Genomic DNA, 16,911 nt, shown 5'->3' on the forward strand with positions numbered 1-16,911 from the left:
CAGACTCATTGAAAAAAGGCTCAAGTATATGATATAGCCTTCTGCACATCTTTGCCTTGAGGAAAGATGCCTTTCACAGCTGAAACTGTTCTTGTCTTTGCTTTTGGGTATTTCAGAGAGGTGCTGGGTCTGCATCCCCCATACAGAGCTTTTCATAAAAGTCGCTGTAAAAAGGACATTGCAAAGAGAATGCTGCTGAGTGAATGATCAAATTTTATTTTATTTATTTATTTTTGTTATTACAGCCAGATGTTGCCTCAGGAAGTTGAAACAAGGAGTCAGGAACTGACAGTTTAATAATTAAATTGGGAAAGTTGGCAGGTCTCCTGCTACTTCCTCTAATACATAGCATCTTTGAATGAAAGTGTGCAGTATCCCAGTGGCACTCCTTCCGAACTGGCTCATCCATTACTGGGTAATGATTTTCCGTCGAGGCAACAGCAATGCACAGGGCCTATTACACCAGCTACATAAAGTTAAAAAGACATTATGAATAAAGCTTTCACCGTGGCTTTTACCAACATTTCTACACAAGAGTGCCTAACGCTGACATGTGTTTATTAACACTTAATAATGTTTACATAATTCTTCCTTGCACTCATTACAGCTGTCAAAAATCTGAATAGAGGGTGTTTTTGCCTGTTTTAACTCTTGAAGACTTTGCAGTCTCTAAGCTGAGATGAACAGCAGCTGAGAGGATGATGAAGGCCCAGCCAGTTCCTGTACTGCTGGGATGGAAGGCTTGGAGCACGCTGCCCATCTGAGCATCATCACACCTTTTCTCCCTCTTCCGGGATTTCTTCCCCAGCAGGAATTCTTAACATTACTCACTGGATGCCCTGCTCCCCGTCGGACCCACACACCCGCAGAAGGCATGGAAAGTCACTGCAGCCGTGGAGGCGAAGGGAGGCACATCGGCACGGAAGGTGCGACAAGCGAGGGCCGCGCTGTGAGTATGATGGCAGAACTGTATCTGCGGCCAGAGCAGTCAAAAGGCAGAGCGCTCGTGGGGTGAGAGGTCGGCGGGAGGGGGTAAGCCCATCCTGTGCCCCGGGCGGAAAGAGGGACGGGCGTACGGCTGCTGCGACCTGGCGGGACCGCGCTCGATCTCCGCGCCTGACAGCGTCCGGAGACCGGGCGAGCGAGCCCTGGGATGCCTCCGTGCCCTGTCCCGCCCCGCCGCAGAGCCCCCGAGCGGGAAGCGCGCCGGAGGGATCCCCGCTCTCTCCCCGCCATCCCCTCTCTCCCCGCTCTCCCCATGCTCTCTCCCCATGCTCTCTCCCCATGCTCTCTCCCCGCTCTCTCCCCGCTCTCTCCCCGCCATCCCCGCTCCCGGCCCGCGCGGGCGGGAAGCGCCCCGCGCCCCCCGGGCCCCGCGCGCGGCAAGGGGGCGCGCGAGCCCCCGCGGCCCCGCCAGGGGGCGGGGCGGGGCGGGGCGGGGGGTCCGGGGCTGCCGCCGCCGCTGTCGGCGGCACTGGCGGGGCGGCGGCGGGAGCGGGAGCCTGCCGAGGTAAAGCGGGGCTACCGGCAGCTGGGCGGGAGCGGGAGAGGAGGAGATCGGTTCCTCGCCCGCCGCGCTGCATCCGGCGTGGGGAGAGACGGGGAGGGGAGCGGGGCTCGCTGCCGGCCGTGCCCCCGCGGTCCCGGCTGGAGCGGCGCCTTCCGCGCGCGTCCGTGCCCCCCGCTCGGGGCCGCGCCACCCCCGCCGCAACTCGGAGCTCCGGGCGTCTCGGGGCTCCGGGCATCGCGGAGACTCCGGGCATCGCGGAGACTCCGGGCATCGCGGAGACTCCGGGCATCGCGGAGGCTCCGAGCATCGCGGGGCTCCGGCCACGTCCTCCCGCTGCCCGGCGGGGCGCGGGGCGGCGCGGGCGCTGTTTTGGGCGGCAGCCCAGGAGCGCGGTGATGTGGCGGCAGCGCCCGGGCGCTCCGTGCCTTCTCCTCCGCAGACAAAAGCGCTCCCGAGGCGCGTCGGGGGCTGCTTTGGAAGCATGGAGCGCCGGGCTGTGCTCGGGACCCTGTCAGCCCGGCACCGCTGCGGCTGCTCGCCTGCTGGGCGGCGTTGGCCTGAATGAACGGCTGTCTTGGCCGAAATTTACAAAACCAAAACCCCAAACAACCCAAACCCCCAAAAACTTGATGTTTACAGCTGTGGTTAAAACAAGGCAGTGGGTCTCGGCCGCGCTCGCTGTGCAGAGCGGCTCGGTGTGCGAGAGCGGAGCGGCAGCGATGCGCGCCTTGTGAGTGGGATCCCGCTCAGGGGGAGCCGCGGTGCCCGTCCTTCAGCCGGCTGCGCGCTGCACCTCCCGAGCTCTGTGCCCTGGAACTCGGGCAGCGGTCGGGCAGGCGTGCAGGGCGGCTCTCCTGCGCCTTTTGGGAGTGAAAGTTCAGTTCTGCGGCTCCTCTCCTCGCCGGAGGACATTGTTGGGACGCGGTGGCTGTGCGGCTGGAGCAGGGATTACTTCTGGGTGAGTGAGGCTGGCGGTGTGGGGGTCTGCTGGATCCCTTCTGCTGCCTGCCAGGGAGTGATCCATCGTTAGCAAATGCAGAAGACTCTGAAGCGTGCAGGTGATAGGGATGCTCTTTATGCGTTCCTGGTGTTTTCTAGTGGCACACTGTTGTTGGTATGTAGAGTGAGAGTTTGGTCGTTTGAATCTGTGGCAGAATTTTGCTGGTTTGGATAGTGGTGATATTTTGCTCTTGGCTGAGACGTGCTTTTAAAGGCATTTAAGCAAGCTGTGTTTAACAAAATATGAAAGGCTAAATTACTGGCAATAAACGCGGTCTTACTTTATGATTTGAAGAGAGAATGGAACAATAGCATGGATTCTGAAGACAAAGTAGTTAATGGAGCAACACAGAATATTATTGTCCAGGGAGTGTGCTAGATCCAAAAGATGCCCACCAGGACAGGACAGCTACAGTCCAAGGAAAAGAAATTCACTGAGACTGCTCTTCGTCTATTTCTCTTGGAAGAGTTCTCATGAGGAAGTTTAGCAAGCATAGGTTAATTATATATTATATATTATGCTAAGGCTGACTGAAGGAATTGGATACCTAGTGCAAAAACCTGTGCATGTGGGAGAAGCTGATTTAAGGTAAAGTGGTGTCAATGTAAATTTAGATCAGTTGTGTCATTGTGGTAGAAGTTGCTATGTGGACATCACTTGTTTGTAGTTCTGGTTATGTCATTTGGGAACAGCTGGAAGCAAAACTGAATAAAAAAACCATTGCTCTTAAAAAAAGAGCATCAGAAGTTAGCGTGTGTTTTGTTTTTTAACCAAGAAGGTTTGTTTTGATTTAAAATAATAATTAAATCATTCCTTTATGAACCAAGCTCTGGGTAAGAGCTTGTTGTGTCAGCATCTGTCTGTGTCTGTTTTAATGATCAGAGAAGGTTGATCCTCAGCTTTTTATGTGGGTCAGCTTCCAGCGAAATATACTTTGCTAGATGAGGGGTTGCAGAATTTGTCCTTGTATACTAGTGTCATAGTGTTAGTAAATGAAAGTGTCTCAACCTGTGTTGTCATTATGTTGCGACTAAGTGTGTGAAGAATGCAAAGTGGCTCTACCGCAGATGGTTGCACTTTGGGGTACTTTGCATCTCTTTTGCACCTTCTTTCAGAGGTCTTGAAGTCCTGTTGCATTTTCAGGCTAACTCACCCTAATGGCTATGGTAAAGTGTCTCTGTTACACATGGAAATTGCGTTCTCTAGGTAGAAAGAGTGGCACCACCAAGTACTGCTTTACCATTTTCTGCTGAGGTAGTTTTGTCTATGTCAGTAGTAAAAGGGATTTATTGACAGAGCTTGTTTTGAGGGTAGTGGGTCTCCAGTGTGGGCGAGGTGTAGAAGGCTCAGTGTTCTCACATATCCGCATTTCTGTAGAAAAAAATGAATTATTGCAGCAAATTCCTAACTATGAGTGTCTGTAGGTGTGTACAGTAGGAGTTTGAGCCAGGTGTGCCTGAAAGGGATCATCCATTTTCACACTTCTGTCGATATGGATATGGTGGGTAGGTAGCATAAACTTAAGTTCCTGTGGACTTATGTGGATTTACACATGTAAAATTAGAGCTGCTAGCAGGTTCGACCAGATTTGTGCTAATACTGGTGTTTCACAAAAGAAGTACAGGTATTTTCAAGACAAAGATTAGTTTTCCATTACTTTGCACCCCAGGATGGGATTCTTCTGGTAGGTGATACAAACAAAGATGAAAAAAGCTGTCACTCCTCAGTGGGATGCAATACAAGCCATTGTCATCCAGCTGTTATGAGCAGTTACAGAGTGCTTGTTGTTGTGGTGGAAGTTTTTCTAACCCTTCTCAGATAGTAGTTACTTTATGAATGTGGCTTTAATATTTTGCATGGTTTAATAACCTGTTGTTTCAGTAATATTTTGTGGTATTGAACTCTGTAAATTATCTGCATTAAATCTGTTGTCTTTCAATATCATTGACTCTCTCTTGCTTATCTATTAGGAGGAGACAGTAGCTATTGAAATTCCCTAAAAGAGCTTAGCTGATCTTAATTATAATAATGGAGTCTACTGTGGTGAATATTGCAAGTGAAAACTATTGTTACAGCTTAGGCAAGATACTGGGGAAAAATTATGTCAAATATTTTCTTATTTGTAGGTTGTGTTCTAATTAAATATTCAGTATTATAGGAGATGGGCTTTGACTCTCAAGACACCAATGAAATACCAGTAAAATCATACTTCCCTTCCACAGAGCAATGTGCAGTATCCTATTTGCTACAGTACTCGGAAATCGTGAAGACTAGAAGAATCATGGAACGTCTCATTTTCTGTAATAGTTTAGTTTTTATTCAAGGTTGATAGATTGGTGAATACTGAACATATAGGAAGTACAGACATAAGGAAACAGAATAAGGCCCACTGTGAAAAAGCCAAACGAAGTACAAGAAATACAGAAAATTTATAGAATAGACATTTACCTATAAGGAATATGTTTTTTCTTATTTTTAGGAGCTACTCATGTTAGTGAAAGCAAAAAGAACTTAATTTTATTAAATATTTGTTTAGTTTGTTGAAGTTATACTTTGTAGGTTTTGGATTTATTTGCTACACCAGCTGAACATTTCTCTACTGTTCACCTCTTTGTTTTATCCTCACACAGTGAGCTTATTATTGTTAGTTTTGGTTACAGCCATATATATTTTTTTACCACTTTATAGAAAGTCTATAGGGCAATAGACTCTACCATATCTCATGTTTAATTTAACTTTATTTTTCAGCAATTACAGTTAGTCTGCTGCTCAGATCAGAATTAAAATTATGTATTAAAATTAGTATAATTAAAATACACCAATATTACTGAACTGATGAAATGCATATGAGTTTAGTCAGTTTTTCTTTTCACTAGATTTTTTGGGGTTATTTTTAGTTTTAATACAGAGTGCAAGCTGTTGCTAATTAGCATGGCACTCTGGAGGTGGTCTCTGTGTAAGCTAAATGGGGAGGATAGAATGAAGGTGGGGAAAAAACCCCAACCTGGAGATGTAAAAGTACCAGTTTTGGAGTCATTGAAAAGCTTTGCACATAGAGTGGGTTTTGTTCTTTTTCTCAGACAAGTGATGGCAAAACCTTTCCAGGTCATGTGTAAAACTTCAGAGCCGAGTTGAGTCCTGTGCCAGTGTGTGTGTTCGTGCTGGGTCCAAGAGAGTGGCCTCTCTCTGGAGGGGCACTAGTTTCTCTTTTACTTCTCCTGCAGTGCTACAACTTGTCCCCTGTGTCTAGGCTGGTGTGGGGAGCTGGAGGAGGATGCTGTGGGGCTGTGTGCTTGTGCTGTTCTAGAGCTGCAGGAGACTCACTAGTGAGGTGCCATTACCACGCGACAGCTCTGGCGTGTTTGCCATGGCATTTCTCTCGTGAATGCAGAATATTGCAGACACTGGTGTTTGCTACTGCTCTTAAATTGTTGAAGGTTATGTGTGTGTAGCGTGAGGTATGTGTGTAACATTCACATTTCTGCCAACAGTATGCACAAATGAATATACAGGTGTGTTTGTGTGTATAAATAGTTCCATGCCTATTTTTCAGTGTTAATACATACTGTGTTCTTGTGTTCTTGGAACTGCTGGGTCTGCTAACGGGACAGGTTTTGAACTTGCACAGCTTAATCTGAAGTTCTGGGGCTGCTGATTGTTGGAGAATTTGGCAGTCATGATTCTAGAGGTTTTAGTTCTTATCTAGGCAGATCTGAAAAGCTTCTCCCTGTGGCAGCAATATGTAGCAAAGTAATAGAAGACAAGCTCTAAATAAATAATAAAATCTTTATTAAACCCATTCTTGCATATGGGGAACATCCTATGAAGTTGTATAGAAAGCTGACTTCCTTGGGTTTCTGAATGAAACCTGGTTCATGCCCTGTGAGGGTGTGCTTTGTGCTGCCATGCAAGGAAGTATGCTCTCAGTAGCAAGGGTAACAGATCTCCTTTTTCTTACATATCCTTCTTCTTGTACCTGTTTTGAACCATGTCTAGATTCTCTGCAGATGCTTTGGAATGCATGCACTCAAGTGAGGGGTGGGCTGCTCATTTCATCAAAGTAATTCAGCACACCCTATCTCAAAATAATGATTAGAAACAGTTTTTCTTTGAGAGGGTGTTCCAGCCCTTGAAATTGGTACGTGCAAATATTTTAGCGTTAGGTACTGTTTGGAAATATTAACCAAAATTGTAAAAGTAATTAATAAAGAAAAATCCTGCTCTTTAAAGCAGGAGCCTCTATCTAGAGTTCAAAGAAAAGTCAAAGGAAGTTACACATCACATGTCTTTTATTTTTCTGGGGTCAACTGCAGGAAGCTGCATAGCTACATTCTAAACCACATGAAACTTTTTGTAAATGTTGATATTTTTTTTTTCTTTGTACTCTTAAAAAAGTGCTGTTCCAGAGTGTTTAGGTGATCTGAGATGCCACTCAGTGGATCATCTTGTCAAATCCTTTATGCTTGCTACTCCTCCGAGGCTGTCCTCAGAACTTTCTTTGGGACCAGAAAGTAAGATGCCAATGGTCCTGTCTGTGTCAGGGTACCAGTAAAGTAATCTTGTATGATCAAGGTGAGGTGTGTGAAAGGCTTTGTTACATTTCCATAAGTCATTTATAGAGTTTTTTAACCTGGAACAGCCACTTTTTTTCGGTTGGTGTCTGGAGCATAGCATACAGGGAGATGCTGAGGAATCTGGGTTTGCCTAGCCCAGAGATTAGAAGATGTAGGTGAATTGTTGCCTCCCATTTCCTAATAGGCTGTTTTGGAGCAGAGAGCAGTGCTCTTCTCTGATGTGTACAGAGCAAGGATGAGGTGTGGTTGTCACATACAGAAATGGAGCAATTCTAACTGGGCATAAAGAAAAAGAATTAACAATCTTTTAGCTCTGACCCGAGGTCTGAGGAGGCTGCATGATTCGACCTTGGAGATTTAGAAATGTCACTGGACAAGACTGAACAACTTGTTCTAACTTTGAAATCAGCACTGCTTTTAGTGGGAATTGGAGAACGTGGCCTCTAGAGGTCCTTTTCAGCCTAAATTATTCTGATTCTGTAGGAAGATTTCCTGCAGAGAAAATAAGTATTGTAAAAGTTATGCTAAACAGTCTTTTAGATTACATTCTGAGGACGAAAGAACTGTTTGTTTATGGGATCAGAGGAGCCCTTTGTATAGTACTCATGGCCAAGATAATTTGGAATAAAAATGGATAAGGAGCATGTGCAGAGGAACAAGTTTAAACTGTCAGGCAAAGTGCTGCTGCTGCCTTGACTAGTCACAGCCTTGTTGTTGAGAATAGCTCTGACAAATGTGACATATGTCAACTGGCAGTCTTTGCTGGACTTGGCTGTTGGTACTGTTGGTGAGTTCTTCACAAGTCTGGGAGGGTATATAACATAAATTTGAAATGACTGTTATACTTTGATAAAAAATGTTGGTTTTGTTTTCTGACAGAATGGCTACTGAAGCTCTCTAAGATTGATTGTTCGTTCACATGTCCTTTGTTCCTGACATGATGACTGTACTCTCCATTGATGGAGTTGCTCACTGTTGTTAGTTACTTGTGGCATCATGTTTGACTGTTTGTTTTTTGAGTCATTTCTCAGAACTAACTTGGTGCAAAAGTGGGCAAAATACCAGCACTACTTGTCTCCATGTGTGCATGTGGGCATCCGTGTGAGCTGTCAGTGATGTCACAGAAATCAGACTTCAATTTGTCCTTGAGTTAGTGAAGACCAAATAATCTGTGCTACATTAATTGTAATCCTGCCAGCGTTATTAATTTGAAAGGTGTCTCACTGAAATAACATGAACTTTAGATATTGATGTCTATGTGTTCAAAGGGGAAAATTCTGTAGTGGAGAACAAGTTGCATTTGTTATCCTGTACCCATGTGTGAGATGGTACACACATCCATCTGTCTATGTGCAGACAGGATACATTCCTCCCTTCTTCTCCACAAATAAAAACAGTAACTCCCATGCTTTCCATATCTGTTTGGGTTTTTTTTTTTTTGCAATTGACATTAAATGTGTTTTACCAGTACTTGAGTTAGATATGCTAGCTGTGTGCTTCAGAGTCCTGTTCAGCTTTCCAAAAAGACTGTCGGGGACAGTCTATGTCTAATCAGCAGCAGTGTAAGGAGATGTTATCAATCTAGGCTGCTGTGTTTTCTCAGGAGGCCAGATTGAGAGCAGCCTTTCTGCAGAGGTACAAGGGGCTTGTATAAAAGCTTGAATGATAGCTGTCAGTGCTCTGTAGGATGCACAGACTTCAGTGGCTTTTCCCTCCTGGGGCTGCCTACCTGTGCAGGCCACAGGATGGCAATTGAGGAGTCACGTTAAGGATAGCAAGCTGTTGCTCAAAGGAGTATCAGCCAGGAGATATGATATCTTGTGCTCTCTTGTACTCCCTACAGGGAAGGGAAACTGCAGGTCTTTGCTCTGTCCCTTAACTTCCTTGTGCTTTTGTCTTTAATATTCTTAACTGTATATTTTTTATCTTTTTTTTTTTTTTTTTAGCATTGAGTTTCAAGTTTTTCAGCTCTAAGTTAGACTTCCAAAAGGGCCTGAGAATGACTTAATCAAGAAACATTAGCACTGAATCCATTTTACCTGCTCTGTGTATTTAAATCATACTCAGACTATGTTTTCCTGTATTGTCCACAGATTAAAGGAAAAGATGATTCCTTTAGTTTTCAAATGGAAGGTGAAATGCACGCCTTGTTGAGGAAGCATAAGAAAAAGGCCGAATATCACTAGATTCAGATGAGAAATCTGGGAGCAGCTCTGTTGATTCTAGCAAGATTGTGTTATGGAAAACAAAATATATATAAATCAGGCAGGGCTTTTTTGGTTGTGTTTTACAATTAATTTTAACAACAGTAAGTGTATATCTTTGATTTAGAGTATTTCCTTATTTGGGAAGCCAGTTGAGATGTGTTTTCAGAGTAATGTTATGAGTACTAAGGCCTAGAGAGGCAGAGCACTTTGTTAGTTCAACACTCATTGTTTTTTACTGCTGCTCATATAGAGGAGAAAAATTGTCTTTTGTGGCTGCAGTTCCTTCACTCTGGTAGTGTTTGAGACCAGGAAATTCTCTGCTGAAGATGAAGGAGAGTATGGAGCAATTCCTTTTCCATTTTTCCTCTCTTGACTACAGTCTTGTCCTGTTTTTCTTGTTGGGCAGGAATGGTTTGAGAGAAGCAGTGCCCAGTTGGATCAAAAGGATTGGCAGAGGTCATGTACTGAAATCACATGTCCTATTTTTAAATAGAGGGTAGAATTTTCTTGTGTTGATGGTTCAGATGCAAAGGTGCTCCAGCTTTTTCCAAAGTTAAGCTGAGTAAACTTGGAGAAGTTAATTAAATAATGCTTGGTGTTAACGTAAACATTGTTGACTAGCCCTGGAATTCCCTTTGGTTCTCACAGGGAATTTTGGTAGGGACAACTATTTCTTCCTTGAGATGGACCTGAGGTCAGTATTGCAATTGATAAGGGTGGGAAAAGGAAGAAAGGAACCATGAAACAAACCTGAGACACCACATTTGGAGACTTTAGTGAAACAAGGCTCTGGTTTTGATTCCTCATTTGTGGATATTGGAGATACTGTTAAAACCTTCTCTGATTTTGCTCTGAGTATCTTTGTTCTGGTGATGACTGTGTTTGCCTCATTCCTTCAGAACTTTGTTTTGTAACTGTTCTTTCCCTATACTCTTCCAGGATATCAAACTGGCTTAGGTCCATGAAGACTATGCTGGTGTCAAGCTCCTCCTGACTTGCCTTCCGGTCTCAGGAGCAAAGGTACAGTTAACAGGGGTAAGTTAAAATCCATTCACAGAACCCCCTGAAGGAAATGAAGATTTTAATTAGTGCCCTCTCCTTTGCATAGCAGTCTCTGGTACATTTCTTCCTTCTGAGTTGCTCGGTCCATGGCAGCAGGCTATCAGAGACAGAGAAAGGGAAATCCAAAAAGTGGAGTCACTTTGAAACTCTAGTGAAAAGTTAATGAATAGAGCACTTGGAGAGCAAATACCGATGCAGGCTGTGTGTGTCAGGAAAGCACTTTGAAAGTGAAAAGTGCCCCCCTGTTGGTTTGTTCTCCTTTTAACTGATCTCTTTGAAAATCTGCTTGGAATCACAGTTGAACTACTGTGATAAAATATGTTTTTGGTAGACAAAGTTGAAATAATACACATCTAGCAATTGCTAGTGTTGCTGGAAATAGTAAGCACATGTTGTAACAAACACAAATTCCCATTTCTTTTTCCATCCTAAGGGCAAAGTACCCTTGGTGCAAAGCCCAGGGGACCTATAGAGTCATTAACAGATGGAGGGGGACATTAATCTTCTACCCACAAATCTGCCCCAGCACATAAAGCAGGGAGCGTCTGTTGTGAGGAGTGCTAGAGGTTGTATTAAACATGATAGTACAGTTTATAATCATAGTGCCAGCCACTCTTTCTAAACATTGCTATGTTTTCTTGGTGCTCTGTGTCTCTGGATTTCACTTTTTCTATCTATGCACAATAGAGAGTAGCAGTGTTTCTGCTTTTTGAGATTTTGGCAGAATTTTCTTCCAACACTGTTAAAAACTCTCTTTTGCTGTAAGCACTAGAGTATGTTAGGATATACTTTAAGTACTTTTTGTGTGTAGGGAGAAATATATCCTTTTTGTTTGTCATTCAGTCTTTCTCATTTGGCAGTCTGCTAAGAGACAGGCATGGTTAATGAGGTATCTCAGCATCACGCTTTTATGGGAGCATAGTTAAGGTTAGGAGTATGTCCAGTCTCCAAACTGCCTAGTGAGCATTCTGTATTTGGAAACAAATGCCAGCTGGCAGTGGTTAGGGAGTGCATGCTTATTCTGCTCATGGATAGCCAAAACATGCTCCCTGCTGTGTGCTTTTGGCAGCTTTGCACTGGCAATATGTCTCAAATGCCAGTTCCATGTCCTCCTTTCCTCCTCCTAAGTGTGTCCCGCAAGGCATGATTTAGCCTAAATAAAAATGTACTTCTGTTAGACTTGGTAATGTATGGAAAGAAAGAGACCATTTATTTTTGAAAATCAAAGTCTTTCTGAAACACCTGTAGTACATTATTTCTACAGTGGAAATATAAAGATGATTAATGTGTTTTCCTATACTTGGTGGCAAATTTGCCTTAAATTTCTGAAGATCTGAGGATTTTTGTGACATCAGTTCTTAGGCACACTACGCTGAAAATTTTGTGTAATTTATTCTCAACAAGACTGCTGGTTGGAATTTCAGACCTAAAGTTTAGTTCATATTCTATTTAGTTTTTATTTATATTTTAAGCATATTAAGTTTATTTGGAGTTCTATCTGTACTTATCTTGTCATTGTATTAATTGTATTGGTGGTCAAATAAACTGCATTCATTTGTGGTCTGAACATAAGTATCACCTCTTACCTTTCTTTTTGTATGTTGAATTGTTTTAAGTCAATGGATATCTAAAGTTTTGTATTTTATTGAAAAGATACCTTACGTGTAGGCAAGACTGACTTTTACAATCAAGATTTGCAAATCAGATGATAGTTTGGGTTGGAAAGGACCTTTAAAGGTCCTTTACTCCAAGTGCTTAGTTGAATTATTTGAAGCAGTTCATGAATTGTGATGCATTGGATAAAAATCCTTAAGAGTCTGAAGATAAATAAATTCAGTCTACATTTCTTTGTCATTTTTTCTTCAGTGACAGTATAACAAAATGTAAAAAAAAGCATAGTTTGACAAAAAAAAGCAAAACACCAAATATGTTCAGTGCAATACTCAATTGCTTTTAGGGTAGAGTAACAAAACTGCGCTTAGAACTTGGATTTAGAAATACCTACATATTTAAGCTTTGTATTGCTTTTTCTTCAAGGGGATTGAAGCAGCCTGATACCGCTGTCATTCATGTAACTTTCTTCTCTCTCTGGCAAGAACTCCATTTTTTTTTAACAGTTAATCTAAAATGTATAGGTTTTCTTTTAAGTACTTTGTCCCATCCATCAACCAGCTATATCCTGAATATCCAAGGGGTATGGGCATCTTTTTCTAGGTACTTGAATGCTTTCCTTGTTGTCTGTGCTGTAGTGGAGTTGGGAGCAAATCTTGCTGTGATCTGTGCCGATGAAGCACCGCTGCACATTGGTTAACTCTATTCATGTTCTAAAAAAACCCTTGAGTATGACGTACAAAAAAGGTATTTTAGAAAGTAGGTTGCAAAATCAAACCCTCAGAAGTTGTGAAATGTCAGATTTATGTTATTTTCTTCTGTGCCTGTAATTGATGCAGGAATACAGATCTTGCAGCTTTAATTTCACCACATCCTAATTGGATAGCTCTTACGTTAAAAAAATGTGTGGCATGGTTGTGGTACTTTGTAAATAGCACGGAACCATTTATGTAGGAGGGAAAAGAGTATTCACAGAAGAATGATTATAGAATTTCGTGCTAAGTTATTATGTACATGTGGAAGATAAACAGAATTGGTTCAACAGAATTTAAATTCCGTGTCAGCTAAATATATTTGCATTATATAAACTTAATGTGTAACATAACTGTTTTCACTGAAGTTTCTCCACTTCTGCTGGTGTTGAATTCTGCCTCTAGTCAAAAAGAACTTTCAGAAAAAGTTCTGCCAACACGGTTTTTTGTCTTGGAACAGATTTGAGGCTTGCCAGCAGTGTTATTTCTTTTGAGTTGCAGGAGCAGCTCTAGTTACATGCCAAAATATGGTCTTATTTTTAAACTGAAAAATAAATGAAACCTATGTAGAAATGGAAACTTCGTTGAATGCCAAATCCTGACCACGTTACTCCCATTGGAACCACTAGGACCAATTTTTGCAGTCTGCACTGTCTTTATAGCATTAGGAATTATTTCACAATGTGGGAAGTACTGGAAGAAATGAGTGTAAGAAAAACAGGAAATCTGCCAAGGTCCATGTCTTTTTTAAAAAAGTTGTTACAACCTACTTGCTGAGATATGTTTTATGGAGATATCAGATTTAACCAGACTTCACTTATGGCCAACCACCCTCCATTTCAAAAATGTTACTCTGTAGAGAACAGGCAGACTGAAAATTTTTGATACCTACATATTTCAAAAATAATCATAATTTCATGATTTTGGCCTGTTTTCCTAACGCAGTTAGACCTATGAGCTTGGGGGCTTTATCTGTCAGGCTTCTTTCCTTCCTGTTTTTCTTAGTTTTTCAAGTGTTTGTTTTGTTTCCAATGTCCAAAGCAGGATTTTAAGGTTAGTTTCAGTCAGATAGGGGTTAAAACAGATGGAGGAGTTGGGACAGGGAAATACAGTATTCGAAAAGTGATTGGTTTGCTCCAAGAGTATCTTCCTCAGATACTAACCCTGCTAAAAAAAGGCCCAGGTGTTTTGCCTCCAGCAGTGTGAAAGCACTCAAATCCATTGAGGGCTTTGAGAAGAGGCTCTAGTGATTTTGGACAGTTGTTGACTTTCAGCTTGTGTGAAAAGGATAACAGACCTGTTCTATCTCACCATTCTGTGGAATAAAAAGAAAAAAAAAATTGTGTTATTAATTCAGAAGACTTCCCAAATGTGTTGCATCTGGAGTCTGAACTTGGTCTTGTGCTGAAGTCTTCAGAGCAGTTGCAGAGGTAAGTGTAATCAAGCTGACCTCTGCAAGTATGATGAATGCTAAAGGAGAAAGCACTTGCCATTCTAGCAGTTTGAATTAGGCCAGATAGTACAGATTAGCCAAAAGTCTACTAAGACCTGAAATGTTCACTAGTTTTGACAGCTGAGCAGTTGTTCTGGCAGTGTCACCAAGCAGCTGTGGTCCTACAGTCTGTGGCTGAAGGATAGCATATTGCCTTAGCACAGCTCTGTGCTCTTGACGCTAATGTGTTTGTAGATCAGTGCAGCTGGGCAGTGTACTGGTGCTCAGGGTTTTTATTGCCCCTTCCCAAGGATGGCTCATGAAAAGCATGGTTAGCAGTGTGCCTGCTTGGGAATTACATAGGATTACATAGTCATTCATAGGATTACAATAGAGGCTGCTGTGATCACCTGCCCGTTCAAACCTGCTCCTTTTTGGTACTGAGCTTTTCGTTCCGTAGAGCAAAAGCTCTTATTTGAGGAACTGAATTCACCTTGGGTGATGAATAGTCCTTCTTAGACTGAAAAATGGGCATGATGAATTTATGTTTTGAGCAGAGATAGCCCCTTGGCTCAGATGGCAAGTTTAACATGTGCATGCTTATTCTGCTCATGGATAGCCAAACATTTGCTTCGTACATTTACACTGCTTTTGCAATGGACTGGTAGTACCACTTCTACTTGCAGTAGTGTAATATTTGTTACTTTTATCTCAATTCATAAGGTGGTTCTTCATTTTGTACCTAAAGGGAATTAGTAATAGTGTTCTGTAGGTTTTCTGGCAGGGCATGGTCAGCCCTAGGGGTCTTTGACTGTAGTAATCTCATTGACAGAAGATGTAACTTGCCATAAATTGGATTTCCTCTTTCTGAACCTTGAAATGACCTATGAGTTTTAGAAATAAATGAAGATTCAGGGTGTCAAAAGGCAGTTAGAGACTAAGCTCCAACTGACTGAATTTGGTGCATAACTCATATTTTTATCTTTACAAGGCTTAATTTTTACTTGGTGTATATGTTATTGGAGGAGGCAGAAAAGGAGTTAGTTTCTACTGCTTGGTTCTGTAATTATAAATACACTGACTTTGGTATGAGAAACATCAGACAATAAGTCTTGGTGATGGTTAAGTTAATTCACTCTTAGAAGTTCAATAATTCATCTAAGAAGTGTCAGCAGCTGGGTCTTGTTAATGGTAAGCCTTTCATTTCTGTTAAATCAATTGTGAATAATAGGATCCTTCAGAGAAAAATGATGAAGTAAGCATTGATTTCCAAATTGGGTGTCTGATATTGGAGCATTAATAAAATCTAGAGCAAGCAAGCAACTAGGACCTCATACACTCTGATCACCTAAGTAGTAATCAGAGAAAATCAATATTTTTTTTTGTATGGTGCTAGATCTGTTAACATTTCATTTGTCGTCATTCATCATTGTGTCTATAATTTCATTTTTATAATTGCTTGAATTTTGGGGGGCTTAATAGTATGCTTTTAATCAAGTGTTTACTGTCAAGCTTTTGTGAAACAGATGTGGCATTGCCATATTGTCTATTCTTTGTTAGTTGTCTGTATTACTATTTTTTGACTTTTAATAGCAATGGGCAAAGTAAACTTATGTAATTTCAAATGAGGTTAAATTTTCTGAGAGGAGTTCCATGTGGACTTCCTGGAGTCCTCTGTTCCTCTCTTTTCTCTAAGCTGTGGGGAGCTGTGTTGCCTTTATATCGTCATGTCTCTCAGAGGTGTTACGAACATCTCCAGTAAGATGGTAAAACTCTGTCAGAGAAGAGCAGTTGCAGAGAACACCTTTGGAACAGTCAGACTTCTGGCATGGCTTCCTCTGCAACATCTTCCTTGGACTCTTGTTGATCAGCCACAACTTCTGGCTCTGCATGGTTTGTTCCAGCCTATCCTGTGTTGCTGAAGAAGGCTGTGACTTGTCTGGATGTGTCAGAGGAGGTGACCAGTGCAGACATAGCCAGAACCTATGTCTTTACTACATGTCTTTGCCTATGTCTTTGATGGCTTTACTACAGAGAACCAAATTTTGGTGACAGGAGCATCAGTGGGTGATCTGAGAGGGAGTAGCTGGTGGTAGTACATCCATCCCACCAAGCCATCCGTGGATGGGATACCTGCGTACCGTGTACTTCTGGCCTCAGAGTCAGCTGGGTTTTGTAATGCAGTGTGGAGGTTACAGACTTGTGAGTGTGGGGTTTATTTGTTTATCAGTTTTAATTGCATTTTAAGGCTGTTTTCAGTGGATATTTAGTGCTGCTAAGTGCTGGCTTTTTCTATCCAATATTATTCTTACCAGTGATCCCATTTTCTTTAAAGCTGTATTGGATTGGTATGGAAACTCACATACAATCAAATCTGCTTGCTGTTGAAGTCAATGGGAGTTGAGGCTAAAACTGGACCAGGATTTGGCCCATAAAGCATAGCAAGAAAATTTAACAGTTATAATAAAACTCTTAAGGCAAATAAAATGTTCTAGCAGGTGTTCATAAATGTGCTTTATGCTCATAGACTCTGTTAAATGTTAATACTAAGGTCCTGCAAAAGCTGCACATAAGGACTGAGTGAAGGAAGCAAATGTCTGTTAAATGTGCTGTGCAATATTGTAGCAAAGGTGGGTGGCAGTGCAATGCCATGCTACCTATTAGACTGAAATATGAAAGCTATTAGAGTTTCTGCTGAATTTTCATTTTGTGAAGGAGTAGTTTTCAAGAGAGAACATACTGTATAAAAAAAGCCATGTGTTG

The 16,911-nt window shown here is 42.2% G+C and overlaps 1 protein-coding gene across 2 annotated transcripts in view; it reads left to right on the forward strand.

The window, feature by feature from the left end:
• The first annotated feature begins 1,481 nt into the window (after positions 1 to 1,481).
• The window catches only part of RARB (retinoic acid receptor beta), a 319,504-nt gene continuing 304,074 nt past the window's right edge, over positions 1,482 to 16,911 (forward strand). The window contains exons 1-2 of one of the 2 annotated variants that reach the window (XM_015618168.3): positions 1,482 to 1,510; positions 10,231 to 10,326. The gene's annotated coding sequence lies outside the window, so the exon portion shown is untranslated. The remainder of the gene's footprint in view (positions 1,511 to 10,230; positions 10,327 to 16,911) is intronic. The other variant, XM_033511907.1, reaches the window with a different exon arrangement.

This window comes from Parus major, chromosome 2 (genome assembly GCF_001522545.3).
Source record: "Parus major isolate Abel chromosome 2, Parus_major1.1, whole genome shotgun sequence".
Lineage (NCBI taxonomy): Eukaryota > Metazoa > Chordata > Aves > Passeriformes > Paridae > Parus > Parus major.